Genomic DNA, 15,930 nt, shown 5'->3' on the forward strand with positions numbered 1-15,930 from the left:
TACGTAAATGCTTATTTTGAAAGTGTAATTTTTAGGGCTGCGAATCTTTGGGTGTCCCACAATTCGATTCAATAACGATGTTTTTTTCAATTCAACACGATTATCGGTTCAAAAACGATTTTTTCACGATTTAAAAGGATTCTCTGTTCATTCAATACATAGGATTTCAGCAGGATCTACCCCAGTCTGCTGACATGCAACAGAGTAGTAGATTCTTTAAAAAGCTTTTATAATTGTAAAGGACAATGTTTTATCAACTGATTGCAATAATGTAAATTTGTTTTAACTATTAAATGAACCAAAATATGACTTATTTTATCTTTGTGAAAATATTGGACACAGTGTGTTGTCAAGCTTATGAGATGCGATGCAAGTGTAAGCCACTGTGACACTATTGTTCTTTTTTAAATTTTTATAAATGTCTAATGATAATGTCAATGAGGGATTTTTAATCACTGCTATGATGAAATTATAACTAATATTAATACTGTTGTTGATAATATTCATTTTTGCTTCACTACTTTTGGTTTGTTCTGTGTCGTGTTTGTGTCTCCTCTCAATTGCTCTGTTTATTGCAGTTCTGAGTGTTTCTGGGTCAGGTTTGGTTTTGGAATCTAATGAGATGGGAACAGAACTAGGGCTTCAAAAGGGGTGGAAAGTTTCTGGTAAATTCCCGTAAAGTTTCCGGAACTTTACCACGGGAAGTTAACTTTGGGAAGTTTGGACATAAGGACCATTTTTTGATTATTCAAAGTTGAACACCATCCAATGGTAATTAATCAATCAATCAATCAATCAATGTTTATTTATATAGCCCAAAAAAATCACAAATGTCTCAAAGGACTGTACAAACCACTATGACTACGGCATCCTCGGAAGACCAAACATAAGGGGAAGGAAAACTCACACCCAGTGGGCAAGGAGAACTCACACCCAGTGGGACCCCAGTGACAATGATGACTATGAGAACCTCGGAGAGGACCTCAAATGTGGGCAACCCCCCCGCCCCCTCTAGGAGACCGAAAGCAATGGATGTCGAGCGGATCTAACATGATACTGTGAAAGTTCAATCCATAGTGGCTCCAACACAGCCGCGAGAGTTTAGTTCAAAGCGGATCGAAGACAGCAGCGAGAGTCCCGTCCACAGGTAACCATCCCAAGCAGAGTCGGATCAACTTCGTAGAGATGTCCCCAACCGATACACTGGCGAGCGGTCCATCCTGGGTCCCGACGAGCGGTCCTTCCTGGGTCCCGACTCTGGACAGCCAGTACTTTATCCATGGTCATCGGACCGGACACCCTCCACAAGGGAGGAGGGGACAGAGGAGAAAAAGAAAAGAAGCGGCAGATCAACTGGTCCAAAAAGGAGGTCTATTTAAAGGCTAGAGTATACAAATGAGTTTTAGGGTGAGACTTAAATGCTTCTACTGAGGTAGCATCTCGAACTGTTACCGGGAGGGCATTCCAGAGTACTGGAGCCCGAACGGAAAACGCTCTATAGCCCGCAGACTTTTTTTGGGCTTTAGGAATCACTAATAAGCCGGGGTCCTTTGAACGCAGACTTCTTGCCGGGACATATGGTACAATGGGAATGTAAGGGAATTAATGAGGAATTACAATAATTTGATGTATTTATTTTTGTAAAACACTAACACAATGCCACACACAGATATAAAATGTCAGCTAAACAGTTGGAATAGTCTTTAAAAATATTTCACTATGGACAAATTAATAGAAATATGCTAGATGAATAAATGAACACTCAATCAGCATGCTAAATCAAACGATAACCTACATTTTTGTACGACAACAGAATGGCTCGCAGAACAGAAGGCAGAGGAAACTACACATTTTAATTTAGTATTTGCTAATTGAACTTTACGGATCCCCAAAAAAAAGGTAAATTCGGAACGCTAACATTGTTAGCATAAATGAATGGGATTCAAAATAGAGAAAAAAACGGCTAACGGAGAAATAAAGTTAAAGTACCCATGATTGTCAAATACACTAGGTGTGGCAAATTTTTTCTCTACATTTGACCCATCACCCTTGATCACCCCTTGGGAGGTGAGGGAAGCAGTGAGCAGCAGCGGGGGCCACACCCGGGAATAATTTTTGGTGATTTAAGCCCGAATTCCAACCCTTGATGCTGAATGTCAAGGAGGGAGATAAAATACGTCCCATTTTCATAGTCTTTGCTATGACTCGGCTGGGGTTTGAACTCACGATCTACCGATCTCAGGGCTGACAATCCAACCACTGGGCCACTTATGACACCATGGTAGTACATAAACCTAACTAACTAGAGATATTGGCCCCAACATCATTTAACAAGTACAGGAACAGCTAGATAGCTTGAGTGGAAGTCTGCTGGGGTAGTCCATAGTCATACAGTAACAAGCAATTACACCTTTATTTGTCAGACATGGACTTGGATTTGTTTTGCTTCTTCCACGCAAAAGATGATTGGCACGAGCCAGACGTGAATATAAGTACATATTTGATTTATTTAAACACTATAATACAAAAACAAGAAAACAAAGGGCGCGCACAATGGCGGATAACAAACTAGACTATACTCAAACAAAACAGCACAATGGCATTACTATATACAAACGAACAAAAGATACTAGCTGTGGCATAAAACAAACCAAAAACTTACGTGGTATTGACCGAATAACAAACAGCGTGGCAAGGCATGAAGGTAGATGAGGGACAGGTAGGTGAGTGGTCATGAGGGTAGGTCGGTAGGTAAAGTTCAAAGTTGCCAGGACGAGGACAGAAACAGAATGGTTTAAATAGTGACTATGATGATGATTACTAATAGGTGTGAGGCTGAGGACAGGGGCGTGACTAGGAGACCAGGTGGAAACTAATGAGTTACTATGGAAACAAAACAAACCAGAAAGTGCAAAACGCAAGAACTGAGTGTCCAAAAAAACAAAACATGACATGACCAAACATAACAAAAACACAACATAATCCACAGGCGTGACACTGTTAAAGTTAAAAACCATAGATCAAATATATTCACCCCACTAATATCATCAAAACTGACCTGACTGGATGAAATCTTTGGGCCCAAATTCTAGTGTTGCCTCAATAGCCCTGCTGTAGTGTGTAGCATGCTGGGTATTATGTGTGCATGTGATGGAGGAATGCACAGTGAAGGGTTGAAATTTTACTGAAATTGCATTAAATCAGGTTGTTTTAGCTAATAATCATGCTCCAAGATCGAGCATGTTGCATTCAATGTTTATTCCCATTAATTTCCAATTAATTCCCATATATTCCCATTAATTCCCATGGAAAGTGTCCAATTTTGAATATTCCCGGAATTTTGTAACCATAAATAGAACAGACCAAAACAGATTTCAAACTCCTTTTCAGTCTGCTGGTCCAAGTACATGGTTTACAATATTATTCATTATAACATAAAAGTACTGTAGTTATTTGTTTTACACTCCATTGTATTAATGTATGTATTATCTAAAAAGATAGTTTGTCTTTTTAAAAGATGTTACATGTTATAATTGTGGTGTTTTTGGGGGTGGGGGGGCAAGCAGAGACTAAATTGATTTAAACCAATTTCAATAATCTGTCAGGTCTTTGTGATCACGTCTTGTTTAGTTATGTTCTGTTGGTTTAAGACTCTTTTTAGTTCCTGATTACGCTCCCTTGTTTGGTTACCATGACAACCAATTAGTTCACCTGATTCACGCACCTGATTTGTTTGTACTAACGCACCTGTCAATAATAATGTCATTATTATTTAAGCTTGTAGTTGCCAGGCAGTCGGCTGAAATCATCGTACTCTGTACTCTACACTCGGTTTCATACCTATTTCATGTCATAGTTCATGCCGCCCTGCTCACGTCACCACAAGTAAGTTTTTGTTTGTTAAATGCCACAGTTAGTGTCTTTCGTTTTTTTTTATGTCCATAGTTCTGCCTATGTGCTAGTTTTGGTTTTTGTTTTATTAGCCAAGTTTGTTCCCCGCCTTGTGCGCGCCTTTTGTTTGCACTTTTTTCATAGTGGTTAATTGAACATGTCTTTACCTTCACGCCAGAGTTCCTTTGCATTCCGGGAAAACAAACCACACCAAAGTCCACATTCTGAAATAAGCGGTGTTGATTTGAGTTCCAAGCTTGGTCCTGTAACTATCGAGCTCTTAAGTAGAAGTAACACTGCATATATTGAATGTATTTTGGTTTATACATTTTCTGGCAGTCTTGTGCAGGTCTATATTCTTATTGCTAAAGTCCGTGTGCATGTACTTGATTGGTTTGTTTGACGGCTATTTCATACACATAATGAGTTGAATACTTATTTCCCTTGATCGAAACCTCATTTATTTATAAACTTTAGTTAAGGTTTTTTTTCTGGATATCATTTGCATTCTATCACTATAAAAAATAACCTTTATAAAAATTATTCATATGATGATGTTCGTATCTTTCTAATGGCAAACTTACAAATTATTAGGGATCAAATGTTTTACAATAACAATAAATAAAATGAAATAGTGTTTTCCACACTGTTAGTAAGGAACCTTGTTGCTACCTGTTCTGTTCTTGTACATTTGGTACTATCTTAAATTGTATGATGCAATATATAATCCGTCTTCCCTCCTACAAAGCAGGACTTTTAAGAGCTTTGGTAATTAGTTGTGACTTTATTCTGCGCTGTTTGCCTTCTGTTGTTATTTCTCCCTTTTTCTTTCTTTCAGTGCCTTTTCCTTTGTGTTCTGGTATTCGGCTCTTTTCAGCATTTGCTACGGCTCCTTTTATGACTTTTGTCTCTGTTTGTCAAACTTTGAACGTTTTGTGAGTGTAGTGCATTTTGACTTTGGTCTAAGGTCCAGTATCTTCAAAATTCAAGATTTAAGATTGTTTATTGTCATATGCACAGTTAAACAGACAGTTTGCTGTTCAATGAAAATCTTACTTTGCTAGTCCACCCTTCAACAAGTCACACAGTACTTAGCTAAAAATAAACATAAAATACAAAAAATCAAAATAAAATCTATATACAAGGCACAGTAGGTAATATAACAGTATTGCACATTCTGATTGACAGTCAACAGCATAAATATAGAGGTGACCTTGGGTCACAGCAGCAGTTAAAGTGTCTTTAGGGATCAAAGGTGGTCAGTTCGGGGGTGGTCAGTTCGGGGGTGGTCAAAGTAGCTGTCTTTTGTTCAAAAAGACGAAAGTAAAAACGGGGGCGGGGGGGCTAGCATTCACAAGTTAGCATTCAGATGGCCTGTGGGTAGAAACTGTTTGTCAGTCTCGTAGTCCTGGATTTCAGACTCCTGTATCGTCTGCCTGATGGTAGGAGGCTGAAGAGACTGTGCTGGGGGTGTGTACTGTCCTTTATGATGTTGTGAGCTCTCCCGGTGGCCCTGGTAGACTACATGTCCTGTAGTGAGGGGGAAGGCTGATTTTGATATGTACTGAGCTGGAGTGCCTTCCTGTCCTTAGCAGTGCAGTTTCCATACCAGACCGTGATTGAGCTGGTAAGGACACTCTCAACCATACTTCTATAGAAGTTGCTGAGAATTCTGGGTGGCATACCAAATTTTCTCAGCCTTCTTAGGAAGTACAGTCGCTGCTGGGCTTTCTTTATTGTTTGTTGGGTGTTGTGATCCCAGGTGAGGTCCTCGCTGATGTGGGTCCCGAGGAATTTAAAGGTTTTCACCCTGTCCACCTGTCTACTATCATTCACACTGTTGTCAAACCCAGCTCTATTTTCTTGATTTTACTTTGTTTTAACTGTTGTGTAGTCTTTCACAGCAACCTTATTGTTGCTGTCATTAATTGTTATTTTCCACTTGATATTTGCCTTTTCACACCTGCGCAGATGTTCCTTTTATCTCAATACATTATCTAGACTTAGGGTTTTCTGAGTAGCTTCTTTAGGGTCTAATATCTCTGCCATGCCGGGTTGTAACAGAACATTGCGGTCATTTCACATCGCAAAGACTGAGCGTTTGCATCATGGCATATACAGTATCTAGTAATGGAAATATGCTTAGCCAATACTAAATCATTGAGGCTTTCAATAGACCATAGATCTAGACCAGGGGTGCCAAACTCAAATACAGAGTGGGCCAATATTTAAAACTGAACAAAGCCGCGGGCCGAGGTTGAACAAATTAACCTTTTTACTAGGGACCCAAACAAGTTTTTCATTGAATATTGAACAAGCAAGGCTTATATAACTTTATAGTGACATGCAAAATTGAGTTTCAAATAATAACAATATTAATTAAAAAATATCAATGGCATATCAAATCAAATTTAAATAAAAAATGAATGCCTATTTTGTATTTGCAGCCTTCTGAGGTAAATATCAACATTAACTTTTTCCACAGGCTAATACATTTGAAAATAAAATAACAATGAATAAATCAACCATTCAGGCCTTTTTACTGCTCAGTTAATGTCGGGGCTCAGGTGGGTGGGAGGGGGGTTATTGGTAGCGGGGGGGTGGTGGGGCGTATATTGTAGCGGTCCGGGAGAGTTAGTGCTGTAAGGCAGTGGTCCCCAACCACCGGGCCGCGGCCCGGTACCGTGGCCCGGTACCGTGGCCCGATTGGTACCGGGCCGCAGAATAATTTTTTATTAATTTTTATTAAAACAAAATAATAATAAATCAACATAAAAAACACAATATACACTTACAATTAATGTACCAACCACAAAAACCTCCCCTTTTCATGACAAAAACGTCCCTTTTTCATGACAAAGAAAAAAAAAAAAAGGACCCCCCTAACCCCCCCTCCCCTCACCCGGGCCGCGAGACAAATTATTAAGCGTTGTCCGGTCCGTGGATACAAAAAGGTTGGGGACCACTGCTGTAAGGGGTTCTGGGTATTTGTTCTGTTGTGTTTATGTTGTGTTTATGTTGTGTTACGGTGCGGATGTTCTCCCAAAACGTGTTTGTTATTTTTGTTTGGTGTGGGTTCACAGTGTGGCGCATATATGTAACAGTGTTAAAGTTGTTTATATGGCCACCCTCAGTGTGACCTGTATGCTGTTGATCAAGTATGCCTTGCATTTACTTACATGTGTATAGAAGCCACATATGACACGATGGCGAGGCATGGTGGATGCGTGTTGCTACCCCAGGGATGCAAGAGGACCAGGACAGGCAGGAGTTGCAGGTAAGATTAGATTTAATACAAAACATGAAATAACACTGGTACAAAATACAAAGAAAAGGTGTGCCGAACGCACGGAGAGCTAGGCTAATATTTAGCAACTAGAGCAAAGTACAGGAATAGACGTGCAGAGCGCACGCGAAGCTAAGGCGAGACTTAGCAATAGTGATTACAAAAAGAAGAACCAACGTGCGTGTTGCAAGTAGCAAACAAACCAGCCAGAAGGAACTGAGGTAGCAGGCAGGACTAAATACTAAAGCAATCAATGAAAAACAGGTGCGCGTCGAAACAAGGGCAGGTAGAACCAATGTGAAACCATGGAGACCAGATAAACAGGAAGTGCTCAAACTAAGGAACGGGAGAGTCCAAAATCACATCAACATATATATTACGTGACTGGGTCGGCACGCTGTTTGTGAGGAGGGAAAACAGACTTGACGACAGGTTGTAGAGGACGTTAAAGGCAGTGCCTTTAAGGCACACCCCAATATTTTTGTTCTGGTGGAATTCGGGAGAATGGTTTCTATGGGGGATTTTCGGGATGGGCACTGAAATTTGAGAGTCTCCCGGGAAATCGGTGAATGCGGTGTTACAGCGGCACCGCTGCATAACACCGGCGGGCCAGTTCTAATGTTAATTTGATATTGCTTCAAGGGCCAAATGAAATTACACGGCAGGCCACATTTGGCCCGCGGGCCAGAGTTTGACACCAATAGACCTACTCAGTGGCCTAGTGGTTAGAGTGTCCACCCTGAGATCGGTAGGTTGTGAGTTCAAACCCTGGCCGAGTCATACCAAAGACTATGAAAAATGGGACCCATTACCTCCCTGCTTGGCACTCAGCATCAATGTATGGAATTGGGGGTTAAATCACCATAAATGATTCCCGGGCGCAGCACCGCAGCTGTCAACTGCTCCCCTCACCTCCCAGGGGGTGATCAAGGGTGATGGGTCAAATGCAGGGAATAATTTCACCAGTGTGTGTGTGTGACAATCATTGGTACTTTAACTTTTAACTTTAACTTTAAAAAACTGCTGCTACTCTGAGCACAAATGTGCAACATATACCTTAACTTAACTTAGTTGTTGCTACTCATGTGATATTGACATCCTCCTGTTTGATATCGTTAATCGCTGCCAATTACTAGCGGACTTGAGACAGTAGGAGTGACTGAAAATGCTCCAGTTATGTAATGGAGAGATTATTATTTGAGTGTTTATGAATGGGAATACAGGTAAGCCTGAGAACTATAGATATAGATTTAAAGGGACTAACAATAATCTAATTTCTTGCACATTATTACCTGAAAGGCAAAAACTTGGCTTGAGAAATCACATGATCACATCTGCCAGATGGGCCAACATGGGGGTCAGCAACCCACGGCTCTAGCGCCGCCCTAGTGGCTTCCTGGACCTCTTTCAGAGATGTGTGAAAATGGAAAAAGATGAGGAAAAAAAAAGTTTAATATATTTTCTGTAGGAGAATAAACATGACACACAACTTCCTAATTGTTAGAAATCCCAATGTTGATGTTAGACTTGATTCACTGATGAGAGTATTTGGCAAGCATCGTTTTGTTCTACTAATTTCAGCGATCCCTTGAACTCATCATAGTTTGTTTACATGTACAAATTTATCCGATGCTGCCACAGGAAGACGTATTTTATGCCACTCCTTCTTTCCACATTTTGTCCACCAGACGTTTTATGCTGTACGTGAATGCTCAAAGGTGAGCTTTGTTGGATTTATTGATTGGCTGGAGTGCTTATCAGGCATATTTGGTCAATACCACGACTGCAAGCTAATCGATGATCCATCCATTCATCCATTTTCTACCGCTTATTCCCTTTCGGGGTCTAATCGATGATAACATGCTATTTAGGCTAGCTGTATGTACAGATTGCATCATTATGCCTCGTTTGTAGGTATATTTTAGCTCATTAAACCTTTACTTATGTCCTCTGTGTATTTAATTCATATTCGCATATCTCGTGACACTGCGATGAGGTTGCGACTTGTCCAGGGTGTACCGGGCTTCCGCCGGATTGCAGCTGAGATAGGCGCCAGCGCCCTCCGCAACCCCAAAAGGGAATAAGCGTTGGAAAATGGATGGATGGATGGATGTCTCGTGACACATTATCTGTATGTAATATTGGCTGCATTTCTCATAGTTGTGTGTGGGCCATGTTGTTCCAGACCACAGCAAACGTTACCTAGCTTGCCAAGATTGTAATAAATCCATTAAAAGAAGACAACCAGCCGTTTACTAAAACTTGAACACACACATCTATACCTTTGGCCATTCTGACCCATTAATTTCCAGAAGTTATCTCATCCTGAGAGAAACCTCCATTTTACTAATGATTTACAATGTTGCAAAAATGTGTAGAATAACAATCAAAATACAACATTTATTTCAAGGAATAATTTGATAGTAGGCTAATATAGCTAATGTACATAATGTGTTGCCTTCATTATAGCACTTATATAAGGCTTTACATGTTTTGTGCGCCAGACAGATTTTTGTTTTGTATTCTTGGTCCAATATGGCTCTTTCAACATTTCTGGTTGCCGACCCCTGGTCCAACATATAGTTGTATTCTGAGCTTTAACAAAATCATCATCCAAAAAAATACCGTATTTCCTTGAATTGCCGCCAGGGCACTAATTAATTTAAAACCTCTTCTCACTCCTGCGCTTACCAAAGGCATGCGGAAAAAAGTAAGCATGCGCTAATTATTTTAAAACCTCTTCTCACTCCGGCACTTACCAAAGGCATGCAGTAAAAATTTGAGTGTGATGTAAGCTTGGACCTTAAATCCTACTGAATAGCTCTTCTTCCCTTTATGCGATTTCAAATTACCGGTATTGAAATCAGCCTCCTCCATTTTTAAAATGATGACAGGGGAAGTGTCACTCGTGACGTCATGAGTTTGACCAGTCGGTAATACTAAGCATGCGCTAATTATTTCGCGAAGCGAGTTCGACCCGGCAGTAATTCAAGGCAGGCGCATACTATATGTCCTGCGGAAATTCAAGGAAATACGGTAATCTGCCCTCGAGTCAGTTAATTCAGAGGAATCAACCTTATGATATTACCAGGAGAGAGTATCTGGGAGCTGGAGCTGATGGAGTTCTGGAACCGTAGTCAGTGGCGATTTTGTCGCAGTACTGGTGGTCCTGCTGGAAGTACTGTGGGTAAAGTTTAATTCGACCCGCGGGACGAATGGGACACCAGGAGACCTGCCTGCCCACAGTAGACGCAGATGTTGTGACGCTTAAAAATGGAATAGATTTTATATAGCGCTTTTCCATTATTAGATACTCAAAGCTCTCACAGAGAAGTGAGAACCCATCATTCATTCACACCAAGGTGGTGGTAAGCTACTTTCGTAGCCACAGCTGCCCTGGGGTAGACTGACGGAAGCAAGGCTGCCAGTTTGCGCTTACGGCCCCTCCGACCACCACCTATCATTCATTCATCACTCATTCACCAGTGTGGAATATGCTTATGACAAAGCCTCTCGTTCATGAGCCTGTTGCCACCCAGCTGCAGGGGTTCCTCCAGATTCAGCATAGAAGGTGGTCCCACGATGACTGATGGGGATTTGTGGACAGTGCAGGTGGATGGATTCTGGGATCCAACACCAAGCGTAGCCTGGTCCTTCCTGCCCTCACCAAATCAAATCAACTTTATTTATATAGCACATTTAAAATTTACCACAGGGGGAGCCAAAGTGCTGTACAATGGGCAGGTTAAAAACGAGAACCGAGCAAACACAACACAACACAAACAGAACATAATAAAAAATAAGTAAATAAAATAAAATAAAATGAATAAAACATAAAAACAGGTTCACAGCAGGTGTATAATGGGGCGCCATTGCAGGATGGATATTACTCAGTGTTAAAAGCCAAGGAATAAAAGTATGTTTTTAAGAGAGATTTAAAAACAGGAAGAGAGGAGGCTTGTCTAACACTCAGAGGCAGGTCGTTCCAGAGCTTGGGAGCAGCAGCAGCGAAAGCTCTGTCACCTCTAAGCTTCAGCCTTGTGTCAGGGACCGTCAGTAGCAGCTGATCGGCTGATCTTAGGGATCGAGTGGGGCAGTAAGGCTGAAGGAGGTCGGAGAGATATGTTGGCGCGAGGTTGTTTAGACATTTAAAAACAAATAGGAGTTTAAAATTGATTCGATAACGCACAGGGAGCCAGTGAAGGGACGCTAATATAGGGGTGATGTGCTCACGTCTGCGGGTCTGTGTTAGCAGACAAGCAGCAGAGTTCTGCACCAGCTGCAGGCGGGCGAGGGAGGCCTGGCTAATGCCGACATACAGGGCAGTGCAGTAGTCTAAACGATTCCAGATAAATGCGTGGATTAATTTCTCGAGATCATGTCCTGATGGAAGCGGATTCACTTTCGCTATTTGGCGTAGTTGATAAAAGCTTTTTTGAACGACGCTGCTGATTTGTTTTCCGAATTAAAAAAATTAGTCGAACTTTACCCCCAGGTTTGTGACACAGTCGCTGAGATACGGGGTCAGAGTGCCGAGGTTGACGTTGGGGGAGGGAGAGCGACTTGGACCGAACAACATAACTTCTGTTTTGTCTTCATTTAGGCTCAGGAAGTTAGCTGAAAGCCAGGTTTTGATGTCGTGCAGGCAGTCAATGAGACGTTGAACCATGTTTTTTTGTGCCATGGGAAAATAAGTCTGGCCACCAAGCAGCTTATCAATTTGTATCATCAAGAAAATTAGATATCAAGGTCCTGCGATACCTCCATAGAGATCAAATTCTCCCTGACGCAATCTCTAAGGCCTAAACAAAAAGTGTCTGAATGGGCCATTGGGTTCCAGCAACTCTTAACTGCCAGAGTGCGGAATTCGATAGCATATGTCTGAAACGCTGCGGTCCCCCCGACGCAGATGAAGGAGAGAGTCTGTTGACATGCATTCTCAATGGCCTTGGAGAAAGCCGAGAAGGCGTTCCACTCAGGTGGTAGGTGGGGAATGCCAACAGCTGGATCTTGGAGTGCTTCCTTGCGGGCGCTTTGGCAGTGTGTCTTCATCTTAAATTGTACACTCTTTAAATATACAGTATATCCATAACAGGGGCCGGCAACCTTTACAATTCAAAGAGCCATTTCGACCCGTTTCACAAAATATAGAAAACAATGCGAGCCACAAAACATTTTTGAAATTTAATATGTAGTGATACTGCATCCTGAGTTTCTTTTCTGCTTTGTGTTATGTATAAAGCAGGGTTCACACCTTAATATGAAAATCAAACGCCTTAATATGGAAATTAAATATTAGTGCGGCCCGCAAGTTTTATATGAGTGACACTTGACAGCAGCACACTTGCCAACGCAATTTTTCTGGGGGACTTCCGAATTAGAGAGCAAATATTCTCTCAAGTATCTGCTGATTTTCACCGAACCAACATTAACGGGGACATGATATGAGGACACTGTCGACACCCTTTCATCGATGGTGGACGCTCCCCTTTCCTCTCCCTTATCTCTCCTGCTTGCTTCTTTGTCTTGTCTTAACTTTCTTGTTGCCTCTTTTTGCACTGCTCTCCAAATCTAAACATTGGAACTATTTAACTGGCCTCAACCAAAATTGACAAGATCTTGGGTTTGGGTGAACCTTCGGTCGTGACGAAGCGGTTGTTGCTGGACACACGACGGACTCTTGGGAGAAGAAGGAGGACCCCGTGCCTGGCGACCCTTTTATGTCGAGGACGTGAAGATATCCACCTATTCGGAATTATGACAACAGGACATCTGCTGATTGGAGTAAGCGTTGCTCTGGTTTGTTGACAAATTGGAAGTTGCTGGCAGTCTTCAAAGTATCCCAAAGCTGCCACAAATGATTGGAGGATGCGGGAAGAACTGTGGATCACATCGGACTGTCTACCCCGCAGTTTTCAGGACCAGTCATAGACAATTGAGAGTTAAAAGCAAATTTTATTTTCACCCGCATACAAAATCATTCTAACTTGGATTTTTTCCCTGGCTTCGAGACTCTCCCGAAGGACAGTGCAGCGAAGACACAACAAATTCCCTTCTTGTCTCTCATGGACACACCTGTTGTTGTTAACTTTGGACTAGCGACTGCACAATACATCAAGGCCGCGGAACAGAGACACACTGCGGGCTTACACACACACACTTCAACAAAAATATACGCCACACATACACACCCCACCACCCCAACCCAACGCCCTCGACGCAAATCCCATAGGGGTGATGAATGGATGGTCAGCGCCTGAGAGCTGCGACCTACCACCATGACCTTGAACTACCTTCCCTCTGTTGCTAGATATCTTGAGATGTATGTTGCAATATTTATATGTGCTTTGCTATGGAGGTTTTTTCCTTGGACTCAGTCTGGACCCCTCCTGAGGGTCTAGCCTTAGACTGATATTTTTTTTACTCGCCCCCCTCTCCCAATGTCACCCTTTTCTCACCTTTTTAAGGAGCGCCGTAAGTGGTTGATCCGTTGGCGGTCTCGTCTTGTCCCCCCCTGTAACGTATGTCTGCTCTTAGCGGGACTGTGTCGAAAAGTTCTATTTTGGTTTAATTTGACCACATGACATTCTCCCAATCCTCTGCTGTATCATCCATGTATCCATTTTGGTATAAACTAAACTCGTCGTGTTTGGAGGAAGAAAAATACTGAGTTGCATCCCAAGAACACCATACCTACTGTGAAGCATGGGGGTGGAAACATCACGCTTTGGGGCTGTTTTTCTGCTAAGGGGACAGGACGATTGATCCGTGTTAAGGAAAGAATGAATGGGGCCATGTATCGTGAGATTTTGAGCCAAAACCTCCTTGCATCAGTGAGAGCTTTGAATAGTTGACCAAATACTTATTTTCCACCATAACATACGAATGGGCTTCACGGTGGCAGAGGGGTTAGTGCGTCCGCCTCACAGTACGAAGTTCCTGCAGTCCTGGGTTCAAATCTAGGCTCGGGATCTTTCTGTGTGGAGTTTGCATGTTCTCCCCGTGAATGCATGGGTTCCCTCCGGGTAGTCCGGCTTCCTCCCACTTCCAAAGACATGCACCTGGGGATAGGTTGATTGGCAACACTAAATTGGCCCTAGTGTGTGAATGTGAGTGTGAATGTTGTCTGTCTATCTGTGTTGGCCCTGCGACGAGGTGGTGACTTGTCCAGGGTGTACCCTGCCTTCCGCCCGATTGTAGCTGAGATAGGCGTCAGCGCCCCCCGCAACCCCGAAAGGGAATAAGCGGTAGAAAATTGAAAAAAAAATGGATACGAATACATTCTTTAAAATTCCTACAATGTGAATTCCCGGATTTTTTCCCCACATTCTGTCTCTCACAGTTGAAGTGTACCTGTGATGAAAATTACAGACCTCTGTCATCATTTTAAGTGGGAGAACTTGCACAATCGGTGGCTGACTAAATACTTTTTTGCCCCACTGTTCATCAATTAAATAAGCAAAAAATAAATAATACATTGATAATAATAATAAACAGAAATAAAATAAAATAAATATATACAGATACTATGTACTTTATTCATACATATATACACATATAGGGGAAAAATCTTTTTTTTTTTTAAACAGTACACTAATTCAAAAGATTTAAGTCAGGCTAATGGGGCGTGACATAATTGACCCAGTTTTCCCAGTATGAAGTACATTTCTCCAATTTATAATTAATAAAGGCAGTTATCTTCTCCATTTTATATATGTCCATTGTGGTTTCCATCCATTGCTTCAAAGTTGGGCTCTCCTTGGATATCTATTTCCTAGTGATGGTCTTTTTACAAGCCACCAGTTGGATATTCATTTAGTATTTATCTTTCTTCAGCCAATCTTGAGGTGCAAGTCCAGAAAACAAAGAGTTATTTCTCGTTTGGAAATATCCTGTATAGCTTGGTGCAGGGGTCACCAACGCGGGACCAGATGTGTCGCCCGCTGGCCTGTTCTAAAAATAGCTCAAATAGCAGCACTTACCAGTGAGCTGCCTCTATTTTTTAAATTGTATTTATTTACTAGCAAGCTGACCTCGCTTTGCTCGACATTTTTAATTCTAAGAGAGACAAAACTCGAGTAGAATTTGAAAATCCAAGAAAATATTTTAAAGAGTTGGTCTTCACTTGTTTAAATAAATTCATTTATTTTTTTACTTTGCTTCTTATAACTTTCAGAAAGACAATTTTAGAGAAAAAATACAACCTTAAAAATTATTTTAGGATTTTAAAACACATATACCTTTTTCCTTTTAAATTCCTTCCTCTTTTTTCCTGACAATTTAAATCAATGTTGAAGTATTTTTTTTTATTGTAAAGAATAATAAATACATTTTAATCTAATTCTTCATTTTAGTTTCTGTTTTTTCGACGAAGAATATTTGTGAAATATTTCTTCAAACTCATGATTAAAGTTCAAAAAAATTATTCTAACAAATCTAGAAAATCTGTAGAATTAAAATTTAAATCTTATTTCAAAGTAGTTTGAATTTCTTTTAACATTTTTGTTCTGGAAAATCTAGAAGAAATAATGATTTGTCTTTGTTAGAAATATTGTAAGGCTTGAACTTGGCCTTGGGTTGTTTTCCCGAGGTGCGAAGCGAATGGAGTGGAATCGGCGTGAAGGTAGGTACATAATTTATTTACTCATAAACTAAAAACAGGAACAAACAAAAAGCGCTCACAATGGAGGTACAAAACTTGGGCTATGAAGCAAAAAGGCTATAAACTATAAACATGAAACAAAACACTTGTG

The sequence above is a fragment of the Nerophis ophidion genome, linkage group LG06 (genome assembly GCF_033978795.1).
Source record: "Nerophis ophidion isolate RoL-2023_Sa linkage group LG06, RoL_Noph_v1.0, whole genome shotgun sequence".
In the NCBI taxonomy this organism is placed as follows: Eukaryota; Metazoa; Chordata; class Actinopteri; order Syngnathiformes; family Syngnathidae; genus Nerophis; species Nerophis ophidion.